At 40.5% G+C, this 6209-nt stretch overlaps 1 long non-coding RNA gene across 1 annotated transcript; it reads right to left on the bottom strand.

The window, feature by feature from the left end:
• Positions 1-95: 95 nt before the first annotated feature.
• LOC311010373 lies at positions 96-1365 on the bottom strand. The gene is made up of 3 exons (XR_014596782.1): positions 1225-1365; positions 694-946; positions 96-520 (listed from the first exon to the last, which is right to left on the bottom strand). It is a non-coding gene; the product is annotated as an uncharacterized lncRNA (long non-coding RNA).
• Between the last annotated feature and the right edge of the window lie 4844 nt (positions 1366-6209).

Here is a 6209-nt window from a genome sequence, read left to right as displayed (position 1 = left end):
ACTGTGCTTGCACTCTACTGGGGATGAAATCTTTATACTGTCTGTGTGGATCTGGGTAGTGGTCTCTTATTTTCCAAACACAGCAACTAGGAATTACTACTCTGTGCCCAGCTCCCAGTGCCCCATATTGCCACACAACATATTGCTGGTATGCTGCGTGGCGGAATTGTTTATTACTCTCCCCTGGGTTTGGAAGGTCCTCCACAGCCCGGACATCGTTCCAGATCCTTCTGGCAAGTCGCAAGACCCCCTCCTGCAGAATGTATACATCAAAGTGAGGCAGTATGGAAATGCAGGAGTCAGGTTGTTGCCCACAACACTTTCTTTCGATATCTGTGGGCATGTCACGGCAGTTGCGGCACACACACCAAGTGGGTTGACCTGGAGCTGGAGGGCCTGGTGGAGGAGCATCTCCTGATGTTGACATGTGCAGGATATCAAAGATGAGGCTTGGGTCCCTTGTCAGGCAGGTCTGCAGCAAATGTTTGCATTCTTCAAAGCTCAGTGTTTGAATTCTGGCCTGTAAAACAATAATTCATCAAGAAGATTAGACTTTTTTGGACAGATCTGTATTGTCCTGTAAGAGGACTTTTGTGTTCACAGGCCTACAAGGCAGGTCATCATCATTTATAGTTATTGGTGATGTTGAGGTCCGAAAAATATTGATTAAAAATGCTATTTTAGATAGGCTACCTGCTCATCTGCAATTCTTTGAGCTTGCAGATTCTCCACTCGCACAATGTCGTCATGTTGAAGGTGTTCTCCGGTCGCAGTCCGGCTTGCTCCACGTCCTCTACCTCGAGGTTCCTCGGCTCCTACCCGGTGCACCACCTCTAGCACGGCCTCTTCTTGTTCGATGACCTCGGGCCTGTCCCCTTAGACCTGAAGACGTGCTCAGCCCCGGACTGTAGCTAGGATCAGAGCCAATGCTCTCGTCGTGAAAGCTCTAACAAGCATAATAACAAAGAGATATTTGAACACAAAATTCACGTTTGTCAGGGGGGAAAAAAACGTTACATTGTTATCATGTAATTTAGCAGACTCTTTTATCCAAAGTGACGTACATTTGAGAGTTCATCAAACACAAAACATCTAAAGTTATTATTACTAAACATAACATGCTAGCTTGAAAGCTGAATCTGCAGCCTCTGGGTCGGCAGAGACATACTATTGTACTTTTTTTTTTTTTTAATTATCATTAGAATAATAAAATAGTTTGCTTACTGATGAATGAGACATGAGGTAGTCGTAGTCTGAGGCAGAAATGGCTGAGTCGGCAAAGTCGGCTCTCCTCCTTGCTGAGTCTCACTGCCAGATGCGCGTTCAAGTTTGTGGGGGCGTGGCTTTGGACGGAGCACTGACGGGAGGGGGAGGGGGGGAGGGGAACTTAGAGGAAGTGCGACTTTGAAATCTTGCTAGCTCTCTTGCTAGCTCTCCAGGATCGTAGACCCTAGCTTTAAGTGGAGAAATGTCTCGCTGCTTGCTGGCCCCGCCCCCTCCCTTCATCGTCACGCCTCTCATACTTGAGGACTGTGCTCATTTGTTTCATAAAACCAATCCTTGCTGCTGTAATCCTGGTTCAATATTCATAAAATGTTCATTCATGATGTTACTGCCATTACAATATGCAAACAATTATTTAAGTTAAGTGAAGTCAAGAAAGACTGTCTTTATTTTTTTTATATAAAAACATGTATTTTATATCAGGACATAGTTTTCAAGTGCAACTTAAAATGGATATATTGTTGATGTTACTGTTAAAAAAGCACATCAATAAAGTGAGTATTGGCATAATCGGTAGTCTGATGCAGCTGTTGAATGTAACTTATAAAGTAACTTGTAATCTAACTTAGTTACCTTTTAAATCAAGTAGTCAGTAACTTAACTAAGTTACTTTTTAAAGGAGTAGTCAGTAGTCAGATTACTTTTTCAAAGTAACTGTGGCAACACTGGACCTGTTGACCTGCACCTCAAAGAATCGGAATCGAGAATCGTTTAGAACAGGAATCGAAACAGAGAATCGGGATCGGGATCGGAATCGGTAAAATCCAAACGATGCCCAACCCTACTCTGGGACATTCTCTTGTTCATTTTCATGATCTGGCTCTCTTGACTCCAGCTCTTCAACACACTCCAACCTCACTACTTCAGATTCTGGTGCCAGATTACACCATTCATCAATCACACCTCTGTTCTGCTCATACTCTTCAACAGCATTCTCAATCTGCTCACTGTTTTTCTCATATTTGTCTCTGTTTCGTTTCACAATGTGTTGGACATATTCGGGATGGTCAGAGCCTGGTAGTTGAACACAGCCACTGTTGTAGAAGGACTCATATGTGGGAAAGTACGGCCTTTTCAGTTCCTGCTCTGATCGGTGAGGAATGTACAGTTTCAGTAATGTGCCATAATACTTGTCAGGATATTTTTCCTGTGATGTGCGGTGATATCTGATGATAGCAGGCTTATCGTTTTTCCGCCTTTGCACAAATCCCATCTCATTCAGGAGGGGCAACACATCTTTCCCCTTTGTTTGCTGGCCATAGACAATCCTGCAAGTATAGCTGCAAAATCAGCCAAACACATCTCCTCAAACTCTGGTGTTTCAGGTCTGGCTTTGTATTTGTCAGTCAAAGACGTCATCCACACATCTGCACATTCTGATGTTGTGTTCTCCAGGAACGAGAGGGGACGACTCATTTTCAATGCGTTGTCATCAGTCGGTATAAATACGACACCACAGGAACACTTTTTCATGTTAATGCCACATGCACGGGTCACACACTTTTTGAGTATGCCTGCATGATTTCCCTCATTTCATCACATTCGTTGACATGGTCTCTGTTGGAGTTCTCAATGACTGTTTTTAAGTATTCAGACATGCCAGCTTCTTTTTTGATTATGTACTCTGTGAGATACACAATGCATCCGTGTGCGTTCAGTATGTACTGTATGTCCATATTTGAGTTACAGGTACACTGCTTATTTTTGTTTCTACCATATCTACTAGAAGCCTGGCTGCGTGACGCACACACATGTCTTACAGAAGGCTGATGTCCCAGGTTTACTGCATGAGAAGGTCCTGCAACACATGGTTCATCTCTGTGATGTCCTGTCTTTACGATGTCAGCATAAGATACCTTTGGTGCACTTGTCTTATCACTTTGACCTCTGTGGGTTACCTGGGTCACATTAGAAGGTTCTGCTACACATGAGTCATTACTGGGACGTACTCTCTTGACAACATCAGCATAAGATACCTGTGGTACACTTGTCTTATAGTCTTGTCTAATAGTAGTAGTTTTAGTAGTACTAACAGAAGTAGTAGCTGTAGTAGCAGTAGTAGTAGAAGTAGTAGTAGTAGCAGAAGTACTAGTAGTAGTAGTTGTAGTAGTAGTAGCAGAAGTAGTAGCTGTAGTAGTAGTAGTAGTAGCAGAAGTACTAGTAGTAGCAGTACTAGCAGAAGTACTAGAAGTAGTAGTAGGAGTAGCAGAAGAAGTACTCGCAGAAGTACTTATTATTATTATTCCGCCCGTTTAGTAGTAGTTGTAGTAGTACTAGCAGAAGTAGTAGCTGTAGTAGTAGTAGTAGTAACAGAAGTAGTTGTAGTAGTAGCAGCAGCAGTTGTAGTATTAGTAGTAGCAGTAGTATTAGCAGTAGTTATAGTAATATTAGTACAAGTATTAGTAGTAGTAGAAGCAGAAGTACTAGTAGTCCTAGTATTACTACAAGTAGTGGAGGTAGTATCAGTAGTAAACTAGAAGTAGTACTAGTACTAGTACAAGTACAAGTAGTGGACATGGTATCAGTAGTAGGCTAGTAGCAAAAGGAGTAGTAGTACGAGTAAAAGTTCAAGTAGTGGACGTAGTATCAGTAGTAGACGTAGTAGTAGTACTACTACAAGTAGTGGAGGTAGTATCAGTAGTAGGCTAGTAGTAGTAGTAGTAGTACTATTACAAGTAGTGGACATAGTATCAGTAGTAGTACTAGTACAAGTTCAAGTAGTGGACGTAGTATCAGTAGTAGAAGAAGTAGTAGTAGTAGTAGTAGTAGTAGTAGTAGTACTACTACAAGTAGTGGAGGAAGTATCAGTAGTAGGCTAGTAGTAGTAGTAGTAGTACTATTACAAGTAGTGGACATAGTATCAGTAGTAGTACTAGTACAAGTTCAAGTAGTGGACGTAGTATCAGTAGTAGTAGTAGTAGTAGTAGTAGTACTAGTACTACTACAAGTAGTGGAGGTAGTATCAGTAGTAGGCTAGTACTAGTAGTATTAGTAGTAGTACTATTACAAGTAGTGGACATAGTATCAGTAGTAGGCTAGTAGTAGCAGTAGTAGTAGTACTAGTACAAGTACGAGCAGTGGACGTAGTATCAGTAGTAGGCTAGTAGTAGAAGTAGTAGTAGTAGTAGTCAGACAGACACAGAGTGAGACAGAGAGAGATAGACAGACTTGTGTATACATTTTAAAGTTTAAATGGAGTTTCTAGGTGAAAGTATGTTTAAGCAGACGATGTTTGACAAAAAAAACTACAAATCCCACTGACTGCTCCTGTCTGCCGCTCCTGTCCGCCAATCAGAGCACACCTGCTGTCACTTGTCAAGATCAAAGCCACAGAGATCAAAGCCATCTACGCGCCTGTGTAACTGTCTAGAGCCTGTCTCTATTCCTCCATTTCGGAGGGTCCGAACAAAAGCTTCTCACACTCACACCGAAAGTCGTATTGCCAAAATTTTCGCACCGTTAGCGCTACAAGACTCTGCTGAAGACACTGATCACTTTAATTTTTTCATAGTGTCAGAAATGTGGACGCTAGGGCGAGTTAGAAATGGCCCTGTTTTCAGGTTTCTGTGAAAATCTGTTTCTCAATTTGTATGGCAGTCCATTGGGAGAAAAAAATGACGTGGCCGCGCTTAGAGGTTGCTAGTTCAAATTCTGTAAATCTCACAGAGTTTTTGATCACATTGTGCGAGACAGGACAAGTTTGTCTACAAAATTGGAAAATATCACGTCTGTAACGTGAAGTTTGTGGCCGGGAGGAGTTTGGAAAGAAAAAAAAGCTGAAGTATGACGAGGAGCTCTCACACTCTAACGATGATGTCACGCACTCTAGCAGGCGCAATACACACCCATTGTAAACTCTGATCAGGTCTGAAAAAACCATAAAACATAAACTGTGATTATAGAAAAACTGTAAAAGATATCAAAAAACTGAATATGAATTGAATAGTTCAGAATCTTGTAGGTTGTTTAAAGTTTAAATGGAGTCTGTAGGTGGAAGTATGGGAAAGAAGTCGGAGTTCAAAGAGGAGGATGTTAAAGAGGTTTTCAGGCTGATCTCCATAGGAATGCATTGAAAAAAAAATATGGAAAAGGCTGAATATATGAAAAAGTATGAAAGGTAGAAAAAAGGTTGAAGGTGAGCATAAAAGAGCTGAAAAAGCTGAACATTTTGATAGTTGAATGGTTTTTGTAGCTGAAAGTATGCAGAAGTTAGAGGCGACTGAAAAACGTACGGAAGAAGAAAAATAAAAATAAAGATTAGGATAACATAGGTTGGAAATGCTTGAAAGCATTTCCACCAATAATAAAGATTAGGATAACATAGGTTGGAAATGCTTTAAAGCATTTCCACCAATAAAAAAAAAATAAAAATAAAGATTAGGATAACATAGGTTGGAAATGCTTTAAAGCATTTCCACCAATTAGGATAACATAGGTTGGAAATGCTTTAAAGCATTTCCACCAATAATAAAGATTAGGATAACATAGGTTGGAAATGCTTTAAAGCATTTCCACCAATAAAGATTAGGATAACATAGGTTGGAAATGCTTTAAAGCATTTCCACCAATAAAAAAAATAATAATAAAGATTAGGATAACATAGGTTGGAAATGCTTGAAAGCATTTCCACCAATTAATGCAAGTCCGTTCAGAATGTGTATTATCATCATATATGCTAATCACTAGCATCTTAATGGAATTTCCCATAGACGTTAGCCTTAAGCTAGCGCATTTGTTGTGGAGCGTTTTAAACAGACAATGTATAAATGTTGATATTGAACAACGTCTGTATGATATACTGAAAGATGTATTTTGTATCTGTCCAGTTTTACAGTGCTTCCTGAGTAAAGTTTTGGAAAAGAAACAAGCTGCTTCATTCTTTACGAGGGAAAACTGTTAGCTATCTGCCGAGCTGACGTAGCAGG

This window comes from Eutrigla gurnardus (genome assembly GCF_963514095.1).
Source record: "Eutrigla gurnardus genome assembly, contig: SCAFFOLD_121, whole genome shotgun sequence".
In the NCBI taxonomy this organism is placed as follows: domain Eukaryota; kingdom Metazoa; phylum Chordata; class Actinopteri; order Perciformes; family Triglidae; genus Eutrigla; species Eutrigla gurnardus.
This window is presented reverse-complemented; position numbering and strand designations above follow the sequence as displayed.